Here is a 26,569-nt window from a genome sequence, read left to right on the forward strand (position 1 = left end):
CAACCTGGTGCGATTACAACTGCAGGCAACCTGCTGCGAGTGCAGTTGCAGGCAACTTGGTGTAAATACAACAGCAGAATTTTTTTTTGTATAAATATAACAGCAAGTAGCCTTTTGTAAATACAACAAAATCCTTCAGTAAATACAACCGCAGGAAGCCTAATGCATATTCAAGAGTGACCTTGCACGATTATATTGTAAATGGCATATAATATTGACAATTATGCGATGCCGACAACCATACAATACAAACAATACTTGTCAGTATTGTATACTTCGTTACTATGATATTTGTCTATCACAGCAACACTGTGGTGTCTTGGTACTGGCATGTCTAACACAGCAACACTGTGGTGTCTTGGTACTGGTATGTCTAACACAGCAACACTGTGGTGTCTTGGTACTGGTATGTCTAACACAGCAACACTGTGGTGTCTTGGTACTGGTATGTCTAACACAGCAACACTGTGGTGTCTTGGTACTGGTATGTCTAACACAGCAACACCATAGTTAGAGTCTTGGTACTGGTATGTCTAACACAGCAAAACTGTGGTGTCTTGGTACTGGTATGTCTAACACAGCAACAGTGTGGTGTCTTGGTACTGGTATGTCTAACACAGCAACACCGTAGTTAGTGTCTTGGTACTGGTATGTCTAACACAGCAACAATGTGGTGTCTTGGTACTGGTATGTCTAACACAGCAACACTGTGGTGTCTTGGTACTGGTATGTCTAACACAGCAACACTGTGGTGTCTTGGTACTGGTATGTCTAACACAGCAACACTGTGGTGTCTTGGTACTGGTATGTCTAACACAGCAACACTGTGGTGTCTTGGTACTGGTATGTCTAACACAGCAACACTGTGGTGTCTTGGTACTGGTATGTCTAACACAGCAACAATGTGGTGTCTTGGTACTGGTATGTCTAACACAGCAGCACTGTGGTGTCTTGGTACTGGTATGTCTAACACAGCAACAATGTGGTGTCTTGGTACTGGTATGTCTAACACAGCAACACCATAGTGTCTTGGTACTGGTATGTCTAACACAGCAACACCATAGTTAGTGTCTTGGTACTGGTATGTCTAACACAGCAACACCATAGTTAGTGTCTTGGTACTGGTATGTCTAACACAGCAACACCATAGTTAGTGTCTTGGTACTGGTATGTCTAACACAGCAAAACTGGGGTGTCTTGGTACTGGTATGTCTAACACAGCAACACTGTGGTGTCTTGGTACTGGTATGTCTAACACAGCAACACCATAGTTAGTGTCTTGGTACTGGTATGTCTAACACAGCAAAACTGTGGTGTCTTGGTACAGGTATGTTTAACACAGCAACACTGTGGTATCTTGGTACTGGTACGTCAAACACAGCAACGCTATAGTGTCTTGATACTGGTATGTCTAAAGCAGCAACACAATAGTGTTTTGGTACTGGTATGTCCAACACAGCAACACCATAGTGTCTTGGTACTGGTATGTCTAACACAGCAACACCATAGTTAGTGTCTTGGTACTGGTATGTCTAACACAGCAACACTAAAGTTAGTGTCTTGGTACTGGTATGTCTAACACAGCAATACTGTGGTTTCTTGGTACTGATATGTCTAACACAGCAACACTGTGGTGTCTTGGTACTGGTATGTCTAACACAGCAACACCAGAGTGTCTTGGTACTGGTATGTCTAACATAGCAATACTGTGGTGTCTTGGTACTGGTATGTCTAACACAGCAAAACTGTGGTGTCTTGGTACTGGTATGTTTAACACAGCAATACCATGTTGTCTTGATACTGATATGTCTAACACAGCAACACTATAGTTAGTGTCTTTGTACTGGTATGTCTAACACAGCAATACTGTGGTTTCTTGGTACTGGTATGTCTAACACAGCAATACTGTAGTGTCTTGGTACTGATATGTCTAACACAGCAACACTGTAGTGTCTTGGTACTGGTACGTCTAACACAGCAATACCATAGTTAGTGTCTTGGTACTGGTATGTCTAACATAGCAATACTGTGGTGTCTTGATACTGATATGTCTAACACAGCAACACTATAGTTAGTGTCTTGGTACTGGTATGTCTAACACAGCAATACTGTGGTGTCTTGGTACTGGTATGTCTAAAGCAGCAACACAATAGTGTCTTGGTACTGGTATGTCTAACACAGCAACACAATAGTATCTTGGTACTGATATGTCTAACACAGCAATACTGCGGTGTCTTGGTACTGGTATGTCTAACACAGCAACACAATAGTATCTTGGTACTGATATGTCTAACACAGCAACACCGTAGTGTCTTGGTACTGGTATGTCTAACACAGTAACACCATAGTTAGTGTCTTGGTACTGGTATGTCTAACACAGCAAAACTGTGGTGTCTTGGTACTGGTATGTCTAACACAGCAACACTGTGATGTCTTGGTACTGGTATGTTTAACACAGCAACACTGTGGTATCTTGGTACTGGTATGTCAAACACAGCAACACCATAGTGTCTTGGTACTGGTATGTCTAAAGCAGCAACACAATAGTGTTTTGGTACTGGTATGTCTAACACAGCAAAACTGTGGTGTCTTGGTACTGATATGTCTAAAACAGCAACACCATAATTAGTGTCTTGGTACTGGTATGTCTAACACAGCAAAACTGTGGTGTCTTGATACTGATATGTCTAACACAGCAACACTATAGTTAGTGTCTTGGTACTGGTATGTCTAACACAGCAATACTGTGGTTTCTTGGTACTGGTATGTCTAACACAGCAATACTGTGGTGTCTTGGTACTGATATGTCTAACACAGCAACACTGTGGTGTCTTGGTACTGGTATGTCTAACACAGCAACACCATAGTTAGTGTCTTGGTATTGGTATGTCTAACATAGCAATACTGTGGTGTCTTGGTACTGGTATGTCTAACACAGCAAAACTGTGGTGTCTTGGTACTAGTATGTTTAACACAGCAATACCATGTTGTCTTGATACTGATATGTCTAACACAGCAACACTATTGTTAGTGTCTTTGTACTGGTATGTCTAACACAGCAATACTGTGGTTTCCTGGTACTGGTTTGTCTAACACAGCAATACTGTGGTGTCTCGGTACTGATATGTCTAACACAGCAACACTGTAGTGTCTTGGTACTGGTATGTCTAACACAGCAATTCCATAGTTAGTGTCTTGGTACTGGTATGTCTAAGATAGCAATACTGTGGTGTCTTGATACTGATATGTCTAACACAGCAACACTATAGTTAGTGTCTTCGTACTGGTATGTCTAACACAGCAATACTGTGGTGTCTTGGTACTGGTATGTCTAAAGCAGCAACACAATAGTGTCTTGGTACTGGTATGTCTAACACAGCAACACTGATATGTCTAACACAGCAACACCGTGTGTCTTGGTGCTGGTACTAACACTGCAACACAATATGTGTCTTGGTACTGGTATGTCTAACACAGCAACAAGATAGTTGTCTTGGTACTGGTATGTCTAACACAGCAACACAGGATAGTTGAAGACGATGTCTTGGTACTGGTATGTCTAACACAGCAACACCTTCTCCAGTTAGTGTCTTGGTGTTGTCTACACAGCAACAATGTCTAACACAGCAACACTGTTCCTTGGTACTGGTATGTCTAACGCAGCAACACCATAGTGTCTTGGTACTGGTATGTCTAACGCAGCAACACCGTAGTTAGTGTCTTGGTACTGGTATAAAGTTGCCTAACTGTTGCTTGGTACTATGTCTAACACCAACCTGTCGGTACTGTATACCATTTTGATGTTCAACAAGATAGTTAGTGTCTTGGTACTGGTATGTCTAACACAGCAACACCATAGTGTCTTGGTACTGGTATGTCTAACACAGCAACACCATAGTGTCTTGGTACTGGTATGTCTAACACAGCAAAACTGTGAACTGGTATGTCTAGTGTCTTCGTACTGATATGTCTAACACAGCAAAACTGGGGTGTCTTGGTACTGGTATGTCTAACACAGCAACACTGTGGTGTCTTGGTACTGGTATGTCTAACACAGCAACACTGTGGTGTCTTGGTACTGGTATGTCTAACACAGCAACAATGTGGTGTCTTGGTACTGGTATGTCTAACACAGCAACAATGTGGTGTCTTGGTACTGGTATGTCTAACACAGCAACAATGTGATGTCTTGGTACTGGTATGTCTAACAGCAACAATGTGGTGTCTTGGTACTGGTATGTCTAACACAGCAACACCGTAGTTAGTGTCTTGGTACTGGTATGTCTAACACAGCAACAATGTGGTGTCTTGGTACTGGTATGTCTAACACAGCAACAATGTGGTGTCTTGGTACTGGTATGTCTAACACAGCAACACTGTGGTGTCTTGGTACGGGTATGTCTATCACAGCAATACCATATGTGTGTCTTGGTACTGGTATGTCAAACACAGCAATACTCTGGTTTCTTGGTACTGGTATGTCTAACACAGCAACACAATAGTTAGTGTCTTGGTACTGGTATGTCTAACACAGCAATACTGTGGTGTCTTGGTACTGGTATGTCTAAAGCAGCAACACAATAGTGTCTTGGTACTGGTATGTCTAACACAGCGACACCATAGTGTCTTGGTACTGGTATGTCTAACACAGCAAAACTGTGGTGTCTTGATACTGATATGTCTAACACAGCAACACAATAGTATCTTGGTACTGATATGTCTAACACAGCAACACCGTAGTGTCTTGGTGCTGGTATGTCTAACACGGCAACACAATAGTTAGTGTCTTGGTACTGGTATGTCTAACACAGCAACACCATAGTTAGTGTCTTGGTACTGGTATGTCTAACACAGCAACAAGATAGTGTCTTGGTACTGGTATGTCTAACACAGCAACACCATAGTGTCTTGGTACTGGTATGTCTAACACAGCAACACCATAGTTAGTGTCTTGGTACTGGTATGTCTAACACAGCAACACCATAGTTAGTGTCTTGGTACTGGTATGTCTAACACAGCAACTCAATAGTTAGTGTCTTGGTACTGGTATGTCAAACACAGCAATACTGTGGTTTCTTGGTACTTGTATGTCTAACACAGCAACACAATAGTTAGTGTCTTGGTACTGGTATGTCTAACACAGCAATACTGTGGTGTCTTGGTACTGGTATGTCTAAAGCAGCAACACAATAGTGTCTTGATACTGGTATGTCTAACAGCAACACAATGGTACTGGTATGTCTAACACAGCAACACGTGGTGTCTTGGTACTGGTATGTCTAACACAGCAACACTGTGGTGTCTTGGTACTGGTATGTCTAACACAGCAACACATGTGAGTGTCTTGGTACTGGTATGTCTAACACAGCAACACATAGTGGTGTCTTGGTACTGGTATGTCTAACACAGCAACACCATGTGGTGTCTTGGTACTGGTATGTCTAACACAGCAACAGTGTGGTGTCTTGGTACTGGTATGTCTAACACAGCAACACCTTGGTATAGTGTGTCTTGGTACTGGTATGTCTAACACAGCAACAGTGTGGTGTCTTGGTACTGGTATGTCTAACACAGCAACACCATGTGGTGTCTTGGTACTGGTATGTCTAACACAGCAACAGTGTGGTGTCTTGGTACTGGTATGTCTAACACAGCAACACCATGTGGTGTCTTGGTACTGGTATGTCTAACACAGCAACAGTACTGGTATGTCTAACACAGCAACACCATGTCTTGGTACTGGTATGTCTAACACAGCAACAGTGTGGTGTCTTGGTACTGGTATGTCTAACACAGCAACACTTGGTACTGGTATGTGGTGTCTTGGTACTGGTATGTCTAACACAGCAACAGTGGTATGTCTAACACAGTGTCTTGGTACTGGTATGTCTAACACAGCAACAGTGTGTCTAACACAGTGTCTTGGTACTGGTATGTCTAACAGCAACACTTGGTACTGGTAGTCTAACACAGCAACACTGTCACTGGTATGTCTAACACAGCAACACCGTAGTTAGTGTCTTGGTACTGGTATGTCTAACACAGCAACAATGTGGTGTCTTGGTACTGGTATGTCTAACACAGCAACAATGTGATGTCTTGGTACTGGTATGTCTAACACAGCAACAATGTGGTGTCTTGGTACTGGTATGTCTAACACAGCAACAATGTGGTGTCTTGGTACTGGTATGTCTAACACAGCAACAATGTGGTGTCTTGGTACTGGTATGTCTAACACAGCAACAATGTGGTGTCTTGGTACTGGTATGTCTAACACAGCAACAGTGTGGTGTCTTGGTACTGGTATGTCTAACACAGCAACAGTGTGGTGTCTTGGTACTGGTATGTCTAACACAGCAACAGTGTGGTGTCTTGGTACTGGTATGTCTAACACAGCAACAATGTGGTGTCTTGGTACTGGTATGTCTAACACAGCAACAGTGTGGTGTCTTGGTACTGGTATGTCTAACACAGCAACAGTGTGGTGTCTTGGTACTGGTATGTCTAACACAGCAACAGTGTGGTGTCTTGGTACTGGTATGTCTAACACAGCAACACTGTGGTGTCTTGGTACTGGTATGTCTAACACAGCAACAATGTGGTGTCTTGGTACTGGTATGTCTAACACAGCAACAGTGTGGTGTCTTGGTACTGGTATGTCTAACACAGCAACAATGTGGTGTCTTGGTACTGGTATGTCTAACACAGCAACAATGTGGTGTCTTGGTACTGGTATGTCTAACACAGCAACAATGTGGTGTCTTGGTACTGGTATGTCTAACACAGCAACAATGTGGTGTCTTGGTACTGGTATGTCTAACACAGCAACACTGTGGTGTCTTGGTACTGGTATGTCTAACACAGCAACAATGTGGTGTCTTGGTACTGGTATGTCTAACACAGCAACACTGTGGTGTCTTGGTACTGGTATGTCTAACACAGCAACAATGTGGTGTGTCTTGGTACTGGTATGTCTAACACAGCAACACTGTGGTGTCTTGGTACTGGTATGTCTAACACAGCAACAATGTGGTGTCTTGGTACTGGTATGTCTAACACAGCAACACTGTGGTGTCTTGGTACTGGTATGTCTAACACAGCAACAGTGTGGTGTCTTGGTACTGGTATGTCTAACACAGCAACAGTGTGGTGTCTTGGTACTGGTATGTCTAACACAGCAACACTGTGGTGTCTTGGTACTGGTATGTCTAACACAGCAACACTGTGGTGTCTTGGTACTGGTATGTCTAACACAGCAACACTGTGGTGTCTTGGTACTGGTATGTCTAACACAGCAACACTGTGGTGTCTTGGTACTGGTATGTCTAACACAGCAACACTGTGGTGTCTTGGTACTGGTATGTCTAACACAGCAACAGTGTGGTGTCTTGGTACTGGTATGTCTAACACAGCAACAATGTGGTGTCTTGGTACTGGTATGTCTAACACAGCAACAGTGTGGTGTCTTGGTACTGGTATGTCTAACACAGCAACAGTGTGGTGTCTTGGTACTGGTATGTCTAACACAGCAACAGTGTGGTGTCTTGGTACTGGTATGTCTAACACAGCAACAGTGTGGTGTCTTGGTACTGGTATGTCTAACACAGCAACAGTGTGGTGTCTTGGTACTGGTATGTCTAACACAGCAACAGTGTGGTGTCTTGGTACTGGTATGTCTAACACAGCAACACTGTGGTGTCTTGGTACTGGTATGTCTAACACAGCAACAATGTGGTGTCTTGGTACTGGTATGTCTAACACAGCAACACTGTGGTGTCTTGGTACTGGTATGTCTAACACAGCAACACTGTGGTGTCTTGGTACTGGTATGTCTAACACAGCAACAGTGTGGTGTCTTGGTACTGGTATGTCTAACACAGCAACACTGTGGTGTCTTGGTACTGGTATGTCTAACACAGCAACACTGTGGTGTCTTGGTACTGGTATGTCTAACACAGCAACACTGTGGTGTCTTGTAACCACTATGTCTTCTTCAGCTCTTTCATTTCCAACTCTTTACTATAACCTATTTCCACTAGTGGGCCTCTGTTTTAGCTTTGTTTCATGTCAAGGGAGTGACCACCTCTCCATTTCTTCTATTACCTCAGGTGCTAAAATCGCCTATATATTCGACTGAAGAAATCTGTTACAAATACGAAATGTTAACACACCAAATATTCCTTAGTGTTGTCCATGTGTCCTATTCATCACTTATGCATGAGTACAATAAAAGGCAGTCTTGTGTAAATACAACATCGGTCAATCTTATGTAAATATAACAGACTGACTTGTGTTTATATAACCAACAGTTTTATATTAGTACAGCAGCAGGAAGCCTTATGTAAATACATTTAGCATCATAGAATACATGCAACAACAGGCATTCTTGTGTAAATGCAACATAAGCCTTCTGTAAACACAACAAAGTAGCCATTAATAGGAATAACAGTTGACAATCCGTATGATTTTTTTATTAACGAGACTCAAAACTTGGTCAACATCTCCAGTCAAAACTAGAATGGAGTTTAAAGTTATTCTCAAGAGCGAAACACTATCAAGTAGGACTTAGAACCGATAATGTCAGAGGATTTCACTTTCAAGGATCACAATAGTGTTATTATTGCTGTACACTAACAGCCCCTTTTAACGTAGGCGATATCGTAGACCTAGAGAATGTACAGAGAACCTTCATTGAGCGTATAAAATCAAACACCTAAACTACTGAGAATGTTTGCGAAGTTCCTCGAACTGTACTCTTGGACTCTTGGAACGCAGGCGAGAAAGATACATCGTAGTTTACACCTGGAAAATATTAGAGGGACTGGTCTCAAAAGACCCGCATAAAAATCTCTCCCAACGAAAGCAATAGACTCATCAGAAGGAGCACATTACCTCATGGTCAGCAGGGATGCCATGAGTATGTTATATAACAATAAGCATACTGTGATCAAGATTTTTCAACACCCTTCCTTCATACATACAGGGGATCACCAACTAACTCTGCTGTCTTTATGAGGAAACTGACAAGTTCCTCAAGTCAGTTCCTAATCAGCCGGACTGTGGTTCGTACTTTGGACTGCGTGCAGCCAGCAGTAACAGCCTGGCTGGTTAGGCGTGGTCTGTGGCAGGATCACATGGGCGATGTGCAAATACAGCAGCCTACATGCAGCCTTGTTTCAAATATACATGAATATTTTTGTTCAGTTATACCGCATAACTGGCTGGCTGGTAGGCTGGCTGGGTGGCTGGGTGGCTGGCTGGCTGGCTGGCTGGCCATCTGGCTGACTGGCATACTGGCTGAGTCGAGGAGCCATGTTGGCTGTGTGTGAAGCAGGTGAGGGCGCTTTACCCCCACATTTACATAAAGAGCGGATAATCTGCATATCCCGATTCCGCGCAGCAGCAGCGTCCTGTGTGACACAAGTGCACATCACACTGGAGGTGCCTCTCCCCATCCCTCGGAGCTACACATAAATTAAACCATAAATATTGCAATCTGTGGTGAAGAAATTTTTTACCAGCGTCCTCACCTACCTACCTACCTACCTACCTCCCAGAAGCATCTACTGCACCCACAACAGACTTCTCAGTGACCTGCCCAACAACTCTCTTTCTTTGAGCAGTACAGGTTCAGCCTGCAGAATGGTGTCCTGTTTGACTGATAGACACAAGCTCTTGTACCTATTCCAAAACCAGCCACAAGTTTGGACCCATCTCATTAGCATCGTACTTGAGGCGAGTACCTTAACAGTTACAGTGTCCAAATAAAACCATCTCCCGCCTAATCTCTATGGGCTCCTACCTTAGAGAAGCCTATGATGCACAAACAACCTGCATATAGGAGAGAAGAGCTCACAACGACGTTTCGGTCCAACTTGGACTTTTTACAAAGTCACAGTGTGACTATGTAAATGGTCCAGCAGCTCCTTTCTGCTGCCCTTTCCGATGTCATTTCCACCAGCACTAAGACAGATAATGGGCTTGCTCCCATTACTTGACATAATATTATCCAACCTGGGAAGCCTAGGAAACACACTCTCTGTCTCACCTTCCCATCTGTGTTACAAAAAGCACGGTCCACATATCTTACCTGGGAGTCTCCCACAACCAGAATGTTCTTACATTGAATAGCAGGGGAATCAGTGATACCTTTAACCTCACTAACCACTGAAGTACACTCTTCTTGGAGAACAGAGAATCGATTTCCTACCTTCAAATCTTCTCTATTAGCCTTCCTTATCTTGATGCTTCTTCCTAAATTGTGAACCACTTGCAATTTAAAGTGGCTGCCACTCTCCAACTCACTGCTCGTAACCTTTTCCTCCTTACCAGCTCCAACCATCTCACACTCACTCCCAAACCCATCTAGGCGAAGTTTCAGCCTCCTATTGTCCTTCTGAAGTAGAACTTCCTTCTTCAACACTTGAACCTGAGATTCTAAAACACTACAGCAACCCATGGTGCTTAGTAACACCCCACGCTAATCCCCAGACAGCTTAGGACGGTATCAGCAGTGATAGTGAGAACAGTAGGAGAAGGGTTAGTAAGAGCAGTAGCAGCAGTGGTATTAAGAACAGTAGCAGCAGTGGGAGTAAGAACAGTAGCAGCAGTGGTATTAAGAACAGTAGCAGCAGTGGGAGTAAGAACAGTAGCAGCAGTGGGAGTAAGAACAGTAGCAGCAGTGGGAGTAAGAACAGTAGCAGCAGTGGGAGTAAGAACAGTAGCAGCAGTGGGAGTAAGAACAGTAGCAGCAGTGGGAGTAAGAACAGTAGCAGCAGTGGGAGTAAGAACAGTAGCAGCAGTGGTATTAAGAACAGTAGCAGCAGTGGGAGTAAGAACAGTAGCAGCAGTGGTATTAAGAACAGTAGCAGCAGTGGTATTAAGAACAGTAGCAGCAGTGGGAGTAAGAACAGTAGCAGCAGTGGTATTAAGAACAGTAGCAGCAGTGGTATTAAGAACAGTAGCAGCAGTGGGAGTAAGAACAGTAGCAGCAGTGGGAGTAAGAACAGTAGCAGCAGTGGGAGTAAGAACAGTAGCAGCAGTGGGAGTAAGAACAGTAGCAGCAGTGGGAGTAAGAACAGTAGCAGCAGTGGGAGTAAGAACAGTAGCAGCAGTGGTATTAAGAACAGTAGCAGCAGTGGTATTAAGAACAGTAGCAGCAGTGGGAGTAAGAACAGTAGCAGCAGTGGGAGTAAGAACAGTAGCAGCAGTGGTATTAAGAACAGTAGCAGCAGTGGTATTAAGAACAGTAGCAGCAGTGGGAGTAAGAACAGTAGCAGCAGTGGGAGTAAGAACAGTAGCAGCAGTGGGAGTAAGAACAGTAGCAGCAGTGGGAGTAAGAACAGTAGCAGCAGTGGGAGTAAGAACAGTAGCAGCAGTGGGAGTAAGAACAGTAGCAGCAGTGGTATTAAGAACAGTAGCAGCAGTGGGAGTAAGAACAGTAGCAGCAGTGGGAGTAAGAACAGTAGCAGCAGTGGTATTAAGAACAGTAGCAGCAGTGGGAGTAAGAACAGTAGCAGCAGTGGGAGTAAGAACAGTAGCAGCAGTGGGAGTAAGAACAGTAGCAGCAGTGGGAGTAACAACAGTAGCAGCAGTGGGAGTAACAACAGTAGCAGCAGTGGGTGTAAGAACAGTAGCAGCAGTGGGAGTAAGAACAGTAGCAGCAGTGGGAGTAAGAACAGTAGCAGCAGTGGGTGTAAGAACAGCATCATCAGTGGGAGTAAGAACAGTAGCAGCAGTGGGAGTAAGAACAGTAGCAGCAGTGGGAGTAAGAGCAGTAGCAGCAGTGGGAGTAAGAACAGTAGCAGCAGTGGGAGTAAGAACAGTAGCAGCAGTGGGAGTAAGAACAGTAGCAGCAGTGGGAGTAAGAACAGTAGCAGCAGTGGGAGTAAGAACAGTAGCAGCAGTGGGAGTAAGAACAGTAGCAGCAGTGGGAGTAAGAGCAGTAGCAGCAGTGGGAGTAAGAACAGTAGCAGCAGTGGGAGTAAGAGCAGTAGCAGCAGTGGGAGTAAGAGCATTAGCAGCAGTGGGAGTAAGAACAGTAGCAGCAGTGGGAGTAAGAGCAGTAGCAGCAGTGGGAGTATGAGCAGTAGCAGCAGTGGGAGTAAGAGCAGTAGCAGCAGTGGGAGTAAGAGCAGTAGCAGCAGTGGGAGTAAGAACAGTAGCAGCAGTGGGAGTAAGAGCAGTAGCAGCAGTGGGAGTAAGAGCAGTAGCAGCAGTGGGAGTAAGAACAGTAGCAGCAGTGGGAGTAAGAGCAGTAGCAGCAGTGGGAGTAAGAGCAGTAGCAGCAGTGGGAGTAAGAGCAGTAGCAGCAGTGGGAGTAAGAGCAGTAGCAGCAGTGGGAGTAAGAACAATAGCAACAGTAGGAGTAACAACAGTAGCAGCAGTGGGAGTAAGAACAGTAGCAACAGTAGGAGTAACAACAGTAGCAGCAGTGGGAGTAAGAACAATAGCAACAGTAGGAGTAACAACAGTAGCAGCAGTGGGAGTAAGAACAGTAGCAACAGTAGGAGTAACAACAGTAGCAGCAGTCGTAGCACTACCTCTCTCTTAGATATATCAATATTATACGGTAGTCATCTATATATTAATATGGTTCGGGAATGAAAGTCAAATATGTGGTTAACATAGAAATTCCATAGCAATGTCCTGAAACCCACCGGCCAGTACGTTAACCACTCAGCCAGCTGGTTCTGATTAGATTCATCTAACTAGGTACATTTCTATAAATCACAGGGAGGTTATCATGAGCCCCAGTGCCATGGGTTCGATCCCCGCCCGTTCTGCGATTTGCTTGCAGTCGTGTTATCACGATTCCGTGAATCACGATACCCTGAAATTACTAGTTTATTAGATTTAATTACCCTATCGAGTCCACAAGAGCAATTAAGGTTACATGTAACCTGTACCCCAGCAGCCAAGTGTATTTAATCCCTAATGCAGGCATCACTAAATCGAAGTGTATTTATTCTGTGGTATTCACATCTGTATGTGTATATACACTGCTGCTCTCAGTGTACACACATCAAGAGAAACATTCTTCAGGGTATTTACTTTATATATGTCGTGCCTAATAGGTAGAACTGGTCAATTAGCAAGAATTCATTTAAAATTAAGTCCTTTCTAAAATTTTCTCTTATACGTTTAAAGATATATTTTTTTAATTTATGTTAATGTAAAAATTAATTATTTTGTCCCAAAAGAACCTTAGAAAACTTACCTAACCTTATTATAACAAGTGCAATTTAATTTAACCTAATCCGACTCAATATATTTTAGATAAGTTTACAATAATTTAATAATAAACAAACACAATGAAATATATTTTTTTCGTTAGGTTCAGAATGATTTTTGCCAAATTATTGCATACACAAATTTTCGCTTGCCTTATTCTGCAAGAAGAGCATTGCTATTTAAGCCAAAATCCCAAGTTTTACAAAAATGTGATCAGTCATGAGGGTGTCTTCACAAAATTCAACTTCAATAACCAAAACATGCAATGGGAACATGTCAATCATGTCCTAAATGAAACAAACTGGGAAGATATCCTAAACAACACTTATCCGAACCTTCGCCTAGAAAAAAATTAACTCTGTGGTTCTTGAGATCTGCTCAAGGCACATTCCATTAAGATAAAGAAAGAGAAGATGTAAACTAGAAAGAGACGCTTCCTATAAAGACGAAGGCGAAGAATCAAAGAGCTGCTGAGAGGGGCCAATATATCTGAAATACGAAGGGAGGCACTGGTAAATGAAATTGCAAATATCGAACTTAAGCGGAAGGAATCTTACAGGAGACAAGAATCGCAGGAAGAACTAAAAGCCATAAAGGAATTTGAAAAAAAAAAAGTACTTCTTCTCTTATGCCAAATCTAAGAGAAAAACAATATCCAGTATTGGGCTCCTGTATAGACGATATGGGACATACACAGATGATAGCCAAGAAGTGAGTGAGATACTAAAATCCCAATACGACTCAGTGTTCAGCAAGCCGCTACCCAAACTAAGGGTCGATAATCCAAATGAATTCTTTACGAACGAGAACCAAAATTTGGTCATCTCTAAAATCTCTGATATTATTCTAACACCACAAGACTCTGAAAAGGTAATAAATGACAAGCCCTTGCACTCTGCCCCAGGCCCTGACTTATGGAACTCCGTGTTTATCAAGAACTGCATGAAGCCCCTGTCACATGCCTTCAGCATTTTATGGAGAAGCATGGACACAGGGGTCATCCCACACTCAATAAAAACAAGAGACATTGCCCCACTCTACAAAGATGGCAGTAAAGCAATTTCAAAGAACTACAGACCGATATCACTAACATCCCATATCATAAAAATCTTTAATAGGGTTCTAAGAAGCAAGATCGCCAACCACCTAGATTCCCATCAGTTACACAACCCAGGGCAACAACGGGTTTAGAGCAGGTTGCTCCTGCCTGTCCCAGCTACTGGACCACTATGTCTTGGGTTCATCTTGTCCAACGTTATATAAGCTAAGAAAGGTTGTGATTATAACTTCCTACCCAAATTTTTAGCTTCAAATCATGACCTGTCTTTTTACAGACCCACTGCTTGACACGTCCCTCCACTCACGTGTACGAGGTGAAGTGCAACCTTCCTTACATATTCTTGTTCTCATTTCATTTATCTGTTGAAGAGGATCCCAGAAAGGGATCGAAATATACAGACCAATTAATCTTCTGAGTTTCTGTTTCCATGTGGGTTATTACTGTTCTCGAACCTTCATCTTTAAGCCAGAGGAAGGCCTCGGCATGATGACCAAAAGCTCCAGCGGCGGGTCATCATACGACTAAGACCCGCATCAGGAAACACTTGTCCTATTTCCTGACAAACCTTACCTAACTTAACCTTGTCCAGCTCCACAGCCATTAATAATATGATCCAAAGCCTCGTATGTGACCAAGAATTCAAGAAGTCTGGTACCTTGTGTCTTGCAGTCACCTCCGACAACTATATCATAGTTCTCACAACTAGTCCTGGAGGTTCACTGTGTCCGGTCTGCAAGCCGGGCAGCGGGATCTTAGTTGCTGATAGGGTCAGTAATATATCGAGTTAGAAGTATGAGTTAGAATTGTCCTTGAATGAACATCTCTTTGAACCCCTGACCTAGAACAACTAGGTGTGTCTGTATGTTTTTGCTGTTGTTTTAGTGGTGTAAGGGAGTGTGTGTGTGTGTGTACTCACCTATTTGTGATTGCAGGAATCGATTCACAGCTCCTCGCCCCTCCTTTTCACTGGTCGCTACTAGGTCCACTCTTTCCCTGCTCCATGAGCTTCATATGGATCCTGCCTCCACTATATCACTCTCCAGATTGTTCCACTTCCTGACAACACTATGACCGAAGAAATGCTTCCTAACATCTCTGTGACTCATCAGACTTTTCAGTTTCGCCTATCACAGGACATATACACACTGAGAGGTGTATTTACCTCGGAGTATATATGTTCAGAGTTTCCCTTAATAACTTTTTTAAGGTATTAAAGTATTTTTGCCTAGTGGTGAACAGTTTACAGTGTAGCCTCAACGACCCTCGTGTAGTCGACAGGCTTTAAACCCTATTAAACAACCAACCAACTTAGCTTGGATTTTCTCTTTCTCCCTCCCTCTTTCCCCTCCTCTCTCTATCTCTCTCTCTCTCTCCCTCTCTAAAGAATAAATTAAAAAGGTCCACAAGTGGAGTGGCATTCAGAGATAATGTCACTATTGTCGCAATGAAATTTCAAAGACTTCCCATTTTCAAAGACTTCTCTTTCCTTCAACAGATAAAGCAGTGAGTGAGGAACAAATACTGGAGATGTCAGGTTGTAGATGAGTCAGATGTCAAGTTATGAAAGAGTCAGATGTCAAGTTGTAGAAGAGTGAGATGTCAAGCAAGAATCAGATGTCATTATGAAGTTCAATAAGTGGAAGACTTCACTACACAGTCTTGTGCCTTCAGTGGACGTACCTTCGTGCTGGTGGAGGGCTCTTGATCTGAGGAGGTGGTGCTCCATTACCTCCCATTCCAAGAAATGAAGTGGGAACGAAGTCAAATAGTAATTCCACAGCAATGTGCCAAGCACACAGTCTTGTATATCACAACTCTGATTCACTAACAGCTACTTTGTAATGAATCACAGAAGGTGAGCGGGATCCTTGAACCCTGGGTAAGTGACACCTAAACTCTTAGGTCACCCATTCCCCTGATGCTCACCTGTTACTGTTATACTACGCCTACTACTACTACTGCTACTACTACTACTACTGCTACTACTACTACTGCTACTACTACTACTACTACTACTACTACTACTACTGCTGCTACTACTACTACTACTACTACTAATAATAATAATAATAATAATAATAATAATAATGATAATAATAATAATAATATTATTATTATTAATATTATTATTATTATTTACAATAATAATATTACAATAATAATACTATTAATAATAAAAATAATAATATTTACAATAATAATAACAAAATTTAAAATAATAGAAATAATAATAAAACAATAATAATAATAATAATAATAATAATAATAATAATAATACAATAATAATAATAATAATATAATAATAATAATAATAATAATAATAATAATAATAATAATAATACAATAACAATAATAATAATAATAATAATAATAATAATGTATACTGTTTCTGAACACAACACAACATTCAACATTATGGACGTGAAGCATCAGAGAAAGTTCTCAAACTTTGTATTAAACAATCCCAAAGATGCTCCAGATTCACTTCACATTACACTATTTATTTCACTTCTCTTAAAAAATACCTTACCGTAAAATACCCATCGCCCTTTGTCCCTTATAACAAAATGTCCATTAAGATACGTAATTATTGAGGAATTTTTAAGACAAAAGCGTTTTCTCGGGTTTTATTTCCAACATAATTCGGGAATTTATAGGAGCAAAATTTTATGTTTTCGTTCTATGGTCTATAATTTGAATGTAACTTAGGCGAAGATAATTGACAAAAACGAAAAGTTTTCGAATTATTTAAACATGAGAAATTCGTGATTATGCGTTAATTACGAAGTATATACGAAAGTTGATAAGAAAGGTTCGGGAGCAGCAGACAGGCTATCAGGCCAGGGGAGCAGCAGACAGTCTATCAGGCCAGGGGCAGCACACAGTCTATCAGGCCAGGGGCAGCACACAGTCTATCAGGCCAGGGGAGCAGCAGACAGTCTATCAGGCCAGGGGACCAGCACACAGTCTATCAGGCCAGGGCAGCAGCAGACAGTCTATCAGGCCAGGGGAGCAGCAGACAGTCTATCAGGCCAGGGGAGCAGCAGACAGGCTATCAGGCCAGGGGAGCAGCAGACAGTCTATCAGGCAAGGGGAGCAGCACACAGTCTATCAGGCCAGGGGAGCAGCAGACAGTCTATCAGGCCAGGGGAGCAGCAGACAGGCTATCAGGCCAGGGGAGCAGCAGACAGTCTATCAGGCAAGGGGAGCAGCACACAGTCTATCAGGCCAGGGGAGCAGCAGACAGGCTATCAGGCCAGGGGAGCAGCAGACAGTCTATCAGGCAAGGGGAGCAGCAGACAGTCTATCAGGCCAGGGGACCAGCACACAGTCTATCAGGCCAGGGCAGCAGCAGACAGTCTATCAGGCCAGGGGAGCAGCAGACAGTATATCAGGCCAGGGGAGCAGCAGACAGTCTATCAGGCAAGGGGAGCAGCACACAGTCTATCAGGCCAGGGGAGCAGCAGACAGTCTATCAGGCCAGGGGAGCAGCAGACAGGCTATCAGGCCAGGGGAGCAGCAGACAGTCTATCAGGCAAGGGGAGCAGCACACAGTCTATCAGGCCAGGGGAGCAGCAGACAGTCTATCAGGCCAGGGGAGCAGCAGACAGGCTATCAGGCCAGGGGAGCAGCAGACAGTCTATCAGGCAAGGGGAGCAGCACACAGTCTATCAGGCCAGGGGAGCAGCAGACAGTCTATCAGGCCAGGGGAGCAGCAGACAGGCTATCAGGCCAGGGGAGCAGCAGACAGTCTATCAGGCAAGGGGAGCAGCACACAGTCTATCAGGCCAGGGGAGCAGCAGACAGTCTATCAGGCCAGGGGAGCAGCAGACAGTCTATCAGGCAAGGGGAGCAGCACACAGTCTATCAGGCCAGGGGAGCAGCAGACAGTCTATCAGGCCAGGGGAGCAGCAGACAGGCTATCAGGCCAGGGGAGCAGCAGACAGTCTATCAGACAAGGGGAGCAGCACACAGTCTATCAGGCCAGGGGAGCAGCAGACAGTCTATCAGGCCAGGGGGGCAGCAGACAGTCTATCAGGCAAGGGGAGCAGCAGACAGTCTATCAGGCAAGGGGAGCAGCAGACAGGCTATCAGGCCTGGGGAGCAGCAGACAGTCTATCAGACAAGGGGAGCAGCACACAGTCTATCAGGCCAGGGGAGCAGCAGACAGTCTATCAGGCCAGGGGAGCAGCAGACAGGCTATTAGGCCAGGGGAGCAGCAGAAAGGCTATCAGGCCAGGGGAGCAGCAGACGGGTTATCAGGCCAGGGGAGCAGCAGACAGGTTATAAGGCCAGGGGAGCAGCAGACAGGTTATCAGGCCAGGGGAGCAGCAGACAGGCTATCAGGCCAGGGGAGCAGCAGACAGGTTATCAGGCAAGGGGAGCAGCAGACAGGTTATCAGGCCAGGGGAGCAGCAGACAGATTATCAGGCCAGGGGAGCAGCAGACAGGTTATCAGGCCTGGGGAGCAGCAGACAGGTTATCAGGCCAGGGGAGCAGCAGACAGGTTATCAGGCCAGGGGAGCAGCAGACAGGTTATCAGGCCAGGGGAGCAGCAGACAGGTCATCAGGCCAGGGGAGCAGCAGACAGGTTATCAGGCCAGGGGAGCAGCAGACAGGTTATCAGGCCAGGGGAGCAGCAGACAGGTTATCAGGCCAGGGGAGAAGCAGACAGGTTATCAGGTCAGGGGAGCAGCAGACAGGTTATCAGGCCAGGAGAACAGCAGACAGGCTATCAGGCCAGGGGAACAGCAGACAGGATATCAGGCCAGGAGAATAGCAGACAGGCTATCAGGCCAGGAGAACAGCAGACAGGCTATCAGACCAGGAGAACAGCAGACAGGCTATCGGGCCAGGGGAACAGCAGAGAGGCTATCAGGCCAGGAGAGCAGCAGACAGGCTATCAGGCCAGGGGAACAGCAGACAGGCTATCAGGCCAGGAAAACAGCAGACAGGCTATCAGACCAGGAGAACAGCAGACAGGCTACCAGGCCAGGAGAACAGCAGACAGGCTATCAGGCCAGTGGAGCAGCAGACAGGCTATCAGGCCAGGGAAGCAGCAGACAAGCTATCAGGCCAAGAGAACAGCAGACAGGCTATCAGGCTAGGAGAACAGCAGACAGGCTATCAGACCAGGAGAACAGCAGACAGGCTATCAGGCCAGTGGAGCAGCAGACAGGCTATCAGGCCAGGAGAACAGCAGACAGGCTATCAGGCCAGGAGAACAGCAAACAGGCTATCAGGCCAGGGAAGCAGCAGACAGGCTATCAGGCCCGGGAGCAAGAGACAAGCTATCAGGCGAGGAGAACAGCAGACAGGCTATCAGACCAGGAGAACAGCAGACAGGCTATCAGGCCAGGAGGACAGCAGACAGGCTATCAGGCCAGGAGAACAGCAGACGGGTTATCAGGCCATGGAAGCAGTAGACAGGCTATCAGACAGAGAAAGGACCTGCATGCTTTGCATCAGAGTACGCAGTAATTTATCCACTTTTTCCACTGGAATCTGGCTACGTGGATAAAGTACTGCGTACACTGATGCAGAGTGTGCAGGTTCGAATCCTACTGTGGACTGAGAGATAATGTTTGTATAATACTAATAATAATAATAATCCACGGAAATATATTAGCTCTCCCGGAAGACACAATCTGAGGAGCTGAAGACAGGTTCTGAGCTCCCTCTACCAGACAGCGCAGAAATTTACCATCCCACAAAGAGCGGAGTTACGAATAACATAACTACGTATTAATATCAGTTTTCCAGCCACACAACAAGAGCAATTTGGATCAATCTTGGCCCGGCAGCTTTTCTCATTTCCCGGGGAATGAGTTTGGACGTTGTCGCCCCCCGCCTCGCCTCAAGAAAAAAAAAACTGGATGCTTCGAAATATATACATATGTGCGCCGGCGCGAAATTATGCGGGTTTGAGCTGAGGAAAGCGTGAGGGTATTGCGATTGCGGAAGGATGGAGGTTTATTACCCCCCCCCCATCCTTGAGTTGAAAATACTAGAGGATCTTCGCTTGGATGATGTTTTTCGTGGGGATAAAAGAAACGCAAAACACCGGCAGACTTTAATATAGCAACGTTTTGCTCACCGGAGCTCTGCTGTAACAATGTCTCGCTCACTGCAGCCTTATAACAACGTTTCTCACAGGGATTATTTTAGCAGAGTGTTTGTGAGCTGACCAAAAACATTAACGAGCAAGTTCTTTATTATACGAGGTTTCGCCCACAGTAATAAAGCACCACTGTGGGAGGTAAAGCACCGCTGTGGGTGTGAAGCTCCACTGTGGGAGGTAAAGCACTGCTGTGGGTGTGAAGCTCCACTGTGGGTGTAACTGTGAGAGGGAAAACCCTTCTGTTGGTGTAGCGTCGTCATATAAAGCTTTTTCTCCTAGCTGTATCGTACTCTTGTATTTTACTTCCTCCATCCTCTCTTCCTCAGTATGTTTCTCCATCAATGTGTTTTCCTCTTATTTACTCGCTGGCTCCTCGCTATGTAATTCTACTACCTTCAGTCTCCTTCTGTTTTGTATATTACATTTTCTCTCACTCAAGTCGTCGTGAATTCCTTTAGTTCTCCCTTCCAAGGTTTTAAATATTCTTGTCATTTTATCTGTGTTGGGTATATCCACTTCAATCTACTGTGTTGTGTATATTCTCTGAACTTTCCTGTATTGCGTATATTCCCTCCTCTCTTTCTCTGTTTCGTATATTCCCTTCAGTCTCCTCCTCATTGTTTCGCTTCGTTCTTTTGAGCTCCATCTTCTTTAAAAAAAGATCAGTCAAAGGTCAAATGCCAGACCAAGATCCATTGTTATGAGTGCTGATGGGTTTATTATACAGCACATACCCATCCCGTCGGTGGTAGTCACCCCATACCCATCCTGAATGAGGTATTTATCTTCACTCATCAGAAAACACTTGCGAGACATGCTCACCTCTGTTTCCAAAGCAGGGATCTTAAATACCAACATTTCAATGTGATAAACTGAAAACTTCAATTTAAATTAACATATCTTTACTGAATAGAGAGATCTTGAGTAAATTTACTGTCTACACGATGAATAGTAGTCACAATACTGATATCATTGAAATATTACGTAATTACAAGCCTAACAATTCATATACTAAATGTTAATAAGCCCACGAAGGTTAATTATTGGAAGAGCAACGCCAGTCTTGATGGTAACACCTCAACACAATTACGAAGCTGTGCGACTCATTAGCACAAGATAACATGTCAACACAGTACAAGATCCCGTGTCAACACAGTACACGATTCCATGTCAACACAGTACACGATCCCATGTCAACACAGTACAAGATCCCAAGTCAACACAATACACAGATATGTAGATACCAACACCGCAATCAGATACAAACTCAATTTAATCCAGGTAGTGGCTTAGTCCACAAAGCTGGATAAATAATAAGGCCACTCACTACTCAGTGTGCTTAATTAAGTAACCTTTTCCTGGGACTGTGTCCACACCTTACCACCTTAATTAAGAGACGAAGATTACACATACCAAAGTTCAGACTAAGTATTTGTGTACTCACCTAATTGTGGTTGTAGGGGTCGAGTTATAGCTCCTGGCCCCTCCTCTTCACTGGTTGCCACTAGGCTCACTCTCTCCCTGCTCCACGAGCCTTATCATACCTCTTCTTAAAGCTATGTATATGTGTGTGTGTGTGTGTACTCACCTAGTTGTACTCACCTAGTTGAGGTTGCAGGGGTCGAGTCCGAGCTCCTGGCCCCGCCTCTTCACTGATCGCTGATCGTGTGTGTGTGTGTGTGTGTGTGTGTGTGTGTGTGTGTGTTATAGATACACTAAACAACATAGCAGTGATTCTTATTTCCAGATGTTATGTTCCAAACTGTACATAACCAAATGAACCTAATTCCGCACAAACAGGGCATGGTGTATGAACATCCACAAAATCGACCTAGGCTGCAAACTAAAGACAATTCTCAGACATTCTAGGTCCCCAGTGTGACACTGTGTAAGGTGTCTATAAGTAAGGCTATATTAACAGAGACAGAGCAGCTGCTCTACTTCCTTCCCTGGTCAGCAGCGAAACTCTGACAAGAGTTAAACCCTGTCAATGATCTTTATATAGAAAGCATAAGCAGCACCAACACTCTCCTCCAGCTCAATGTTACAAACAAATATCAAAACACTCAGGCAATATTATACGAATGGTAAATATAGAGAAAATAATATGGTTTATTGTAACAAATAATCTGGTCATCATTCCCAGCACACAGGCAATAACAAGTCTCTGCCATTACACAAATCTTAGCCATTAATAAGTAAACACTAACCTAACACCAGATAATGTACATCATGTAGTCATCCAGTAGTCGTCTGGTGGGTGGTAGTCATACCCATCCAGTGAGTGATAGTTACGTTGCAACCATTCAGTGTGTGGTTACCTTATAACCATCCAATGGGTGGTAGCTACCCTATAACCATCCAATGCATGGTAATTACCTTATATCTATCCAATGGATGGTTAATTACTCACATCCAGTGGATGATAATTACCTGTGAACCTCTAGTGTTCCCGGGGATACACAATAATGTATCGCCGAGGAGGAACTTTTTTTTTGTGGTTGCCTTTTTTTCTTGATATCTTCCTCCAGAAGTTTCATTTTTCTTTCGTTCATAACACGAGAAGGTTTCAAACGATCGGCCTCAAATTTTCACCTCTGGTGTGCGGTAGCCAGGGCAAGGTTCATGCAACCATCACCAAAGCCTTCGATGCTTGGCTTCAGATTTTCAGAAAAGTGCTTCCCACTCCGACCTAGTTAACTGAATCTTATGAGAATCAGCTGGTCCAGTGGTTAGCACGCTGGCCTTTGAGTTTCAAGACTCGCCTGCCATGGATTCGATCCCCATTTGTTCTGTAAATTGCAGAGTGAAATGAGCCACAAGAACCAGAGGACACAAATGGAAGTTGTGTCCTCTTCAGCCTTAAAACTGTCAGGAAGTGGAACAATCTGGAGAATGAAATAGCGGAAGTGGGATCCATACAGTGCTTTAAGAAGAGGTACGAAGTGAGTTGATATACATCTGCCAATTTTTATCCCCTTTAAATTACATTAAATACATTCGAGTAAACTTCCTTTGAACGACCTCAGTGTTTAATTACTGATGCATCTTACGGTTAAGATACTGGAGTACACTGGGAGAGAGTTCCGGGGGTCAACGCCCCCGCGGCCCGGTCTGTGACCAGGCCTCATGCTGGATCAGAGCCTAAACAACCAGGCTTTATAAATTTGTGTATTGGAAAATTTGTAAAGAGATAGTTTAAAAGCTGGAATCAGTGTGATAACTGGAGAATGCCTCTTCTTAACGGCTTCAAACCTTGAGCCACAGTGTTTTCCCCTGAACTTAAGGGTCGCTTTGGTCTCGATTTGCCAGATTCCTTAAATAAACTGTGACACTGACATCATTCAATAACTTAAAATAAAGATTCTTTCGATCAGCTTAAAAATATTAAGGCTTCAAATTTTCCTAAGATGGATTACGACCTCTGTGTTTGCTCCATGTTATTGCTAAGATGGATATTACAACCCAGGAACTCAAAGGCCTCTTATCATGGGTGTAAAGGGAGCAAAATAAACAGAGCACAAAACTTTGACATATATTATCCTTCACCAAGTATAAACAGACGTATGTACATTATATACACTATGTACAGCAAGAGATATTAGCTCACGCCACGGTAATCAAGGGGTATTAGTGCACGCCACGGTAATCAAGGGGTATTAGTGCACGCCACGATAATCAAGGGGTATTAGTGCACGCCACGATAATCAAGGAGTATTAGTGCACGCCATGGTAATCAAGGCAAACTTGAAGCTAATAGAAAGCAGAGGACCGTGCTTCAACCAGCTCTCGAATGACAATGAACGGTAACCACGTCACCTTCACAATTGCCAGACCCACCTTCTCATTAGCCGAACCTAGATACTGATCTGACGATGAGGCCCCAGTCGTCCGACCCATAGTATCTAATTCACTGGTTGGGGAGGTAGCCTTTTAATGAAGGTGTGTACATGCGCCGAATAAAGGTTACCTACTCTTTGCATGCCACAATGGATGACGACCTCTGTGTGCTCCGTGTTGTGCACATCTCAAATATTACTGATATTAAAACATTGGAATTGTTAAAGTCAGAGCAGCTGCTGGAGAATGCCTTTACCGGTAAGCTTGAAACATTTACTGTTGGTGTGTAAATTTTAATTTACCAGTTTTATTAAATTTACCATTTATTAAATAAATGGCCTGGTGGCTAAAGCTCCCACTTCACACACGGAGGGCCCGGGTTCGATTCCCGGCGGGTAGAAACATTTCGACACGTTTCCTTACACCTGTTGTCCTGTTCACCTAGCAGCAAATAGGTACCTGGGTGTTAGTCGACTGGTGTGGGTCGCATCCTGGGGGACAAGATTAAGGACCCCAATGGAAATAAGTTAGACAGTCCTCGATGACGCACTGACTTTCTTGGGTTATCCTGGGTGGCTAACCCCCTGGGGTTAAAAAACCGAACGAAATCTCTAACTAGATCGGCTAAAATGGAAGTATTGATGTGTTAAACTTGTCCTGTGTTGGAGCCACATTATCAATTTAAAAAACAAAATCCAAACGTAACTTTCTGAAAAAAAAAAACAATTTTTTTTCATATAGGATTTTAGAGATTTAAACAGAATAACAAAAATGAAAATAAAAATATTTAAACTCGCGTATTTATGCATTTTTAAGTCTCGCGAATTTAGTGAACCTTTTTATATTTTATATATTGTATAATATATTTTCCATTACCTTCTTTAGAACGCCTTATCCGATCGGCTTCAAATTTTTAACCCTGGTGGACTATAATTAACGGAAGGTTCATGGAATAATTATAATGTGCAGCTGCCCTGCTTAACCTTAAACAGACCATTTCCAATCTCGTCGTGTGTGAAATAACCTTAAGACGTTTCTTCTGATCGGCTTCAAACTTTCGAAAGTGATTTTTTTATTTTTAAATGGCATAATATTATGTTGTATTAAATAACCGGATCTCACCTCTTCTGAATAACATTAACCTGTAATGGTTAATTCATCTCCCGAAATGAACGGAACGTTTTTGAGTTTAGACTAAGTGTAAATTTCTCGATTTACGTTTTTTTTATTAACACATCGACCGTCTCCCACCAAGGTAGGGTGACCTGAAAAAAGAAAAACTTTCACCATCATTCACTCCATCACTGTCTTCCCAGAGGCACGCTTATACTACATTTATAAAACTGCAACATTAACACCCCTCCTTCAGAGTGCAGGCACTGTACTTCCCATCTCCAGGACTCTGGTCCGGCCTGCCGGTTTCCCTGAACCCCTTCATAAATGTTACCTTGCTTACACTCCAACAGCACGTCAAGTCCTAAAAAACATTTGTCTCCATTCACTCCTATCAAACACGCTCACGCACGCCTGCTGGAAGTCCAAACCCCTCGCACACAAAACCTCCTTTACCCCCTCCCTCCAACCTTTCCTAGGCCGACCCCTACCCCGCCTTCCTTCCACTACAGACTGATACACTCTTGAAGTCATTCTGTTTCGCTCCATTCTCTCTACATGTCCGAACCACCTCAACAACCCTTCCTCAGCCCTCTGGACAACAGTTTTGGTAATCCCGCACCTCCTCCTAACTTCCAAACTACGAATTCTCTGCATTATATTCACACCACACATTGCCCTCAGACATGACATCTCCACTGCCTCCAGCCTTCTCCTCGCTGCAACATTCACCACCCATGCTTCACACCCATATAAGAGTGTTGGTAAAACTATACTCTCATACATTCCCCTCTTTGCCTCCAAGGACAAAGTTCTTTGTCTCCACAGACTCCTAAGTGCACCACTCACCCTTTTCCCCTCATCAATTCTGTGATTCACCTCATCCTTCATAGACCCATTCGCTTACACGTCCACTCCCAAATATCTGAATACATTCACCTCCTCCATACTCTCTCCCTCCAATCTGATATCCAATCTTTCATCACCTAATCTTTTTGTTATCCTCATAACCTTACTCTTTCCTGTATTCACTTTTAATTTTCTTCTTTTGCACACCCTACCAAATTCATCCACCAATCTCTGCAACTTCTCTTCAGAATCTCCCAAGAGCACAGTGTCATCAGCAAAGAGCAACTGTGACAACTCCCACTTTATGTGTGATTCTTTATCTTTTAACTCCACGCCTCTTGTCAAGACCCTCG

The sequence above is a fragment of the Cherax quadricarinatus genome, chromosome 41, assembly GCF_038502225.1.
Source record: "Cherax quadricarinatus isolate ZL_2023a chromosome 41, ASM3850222v1, whole genome shotgun sequence".
NCBI classification, from domain to species: Eukaryota; Metazoa; Arthropoda; class Malacostraca; order Decapoda; family Parastacidae; genus Cherax; species Cherax quadricarinatus.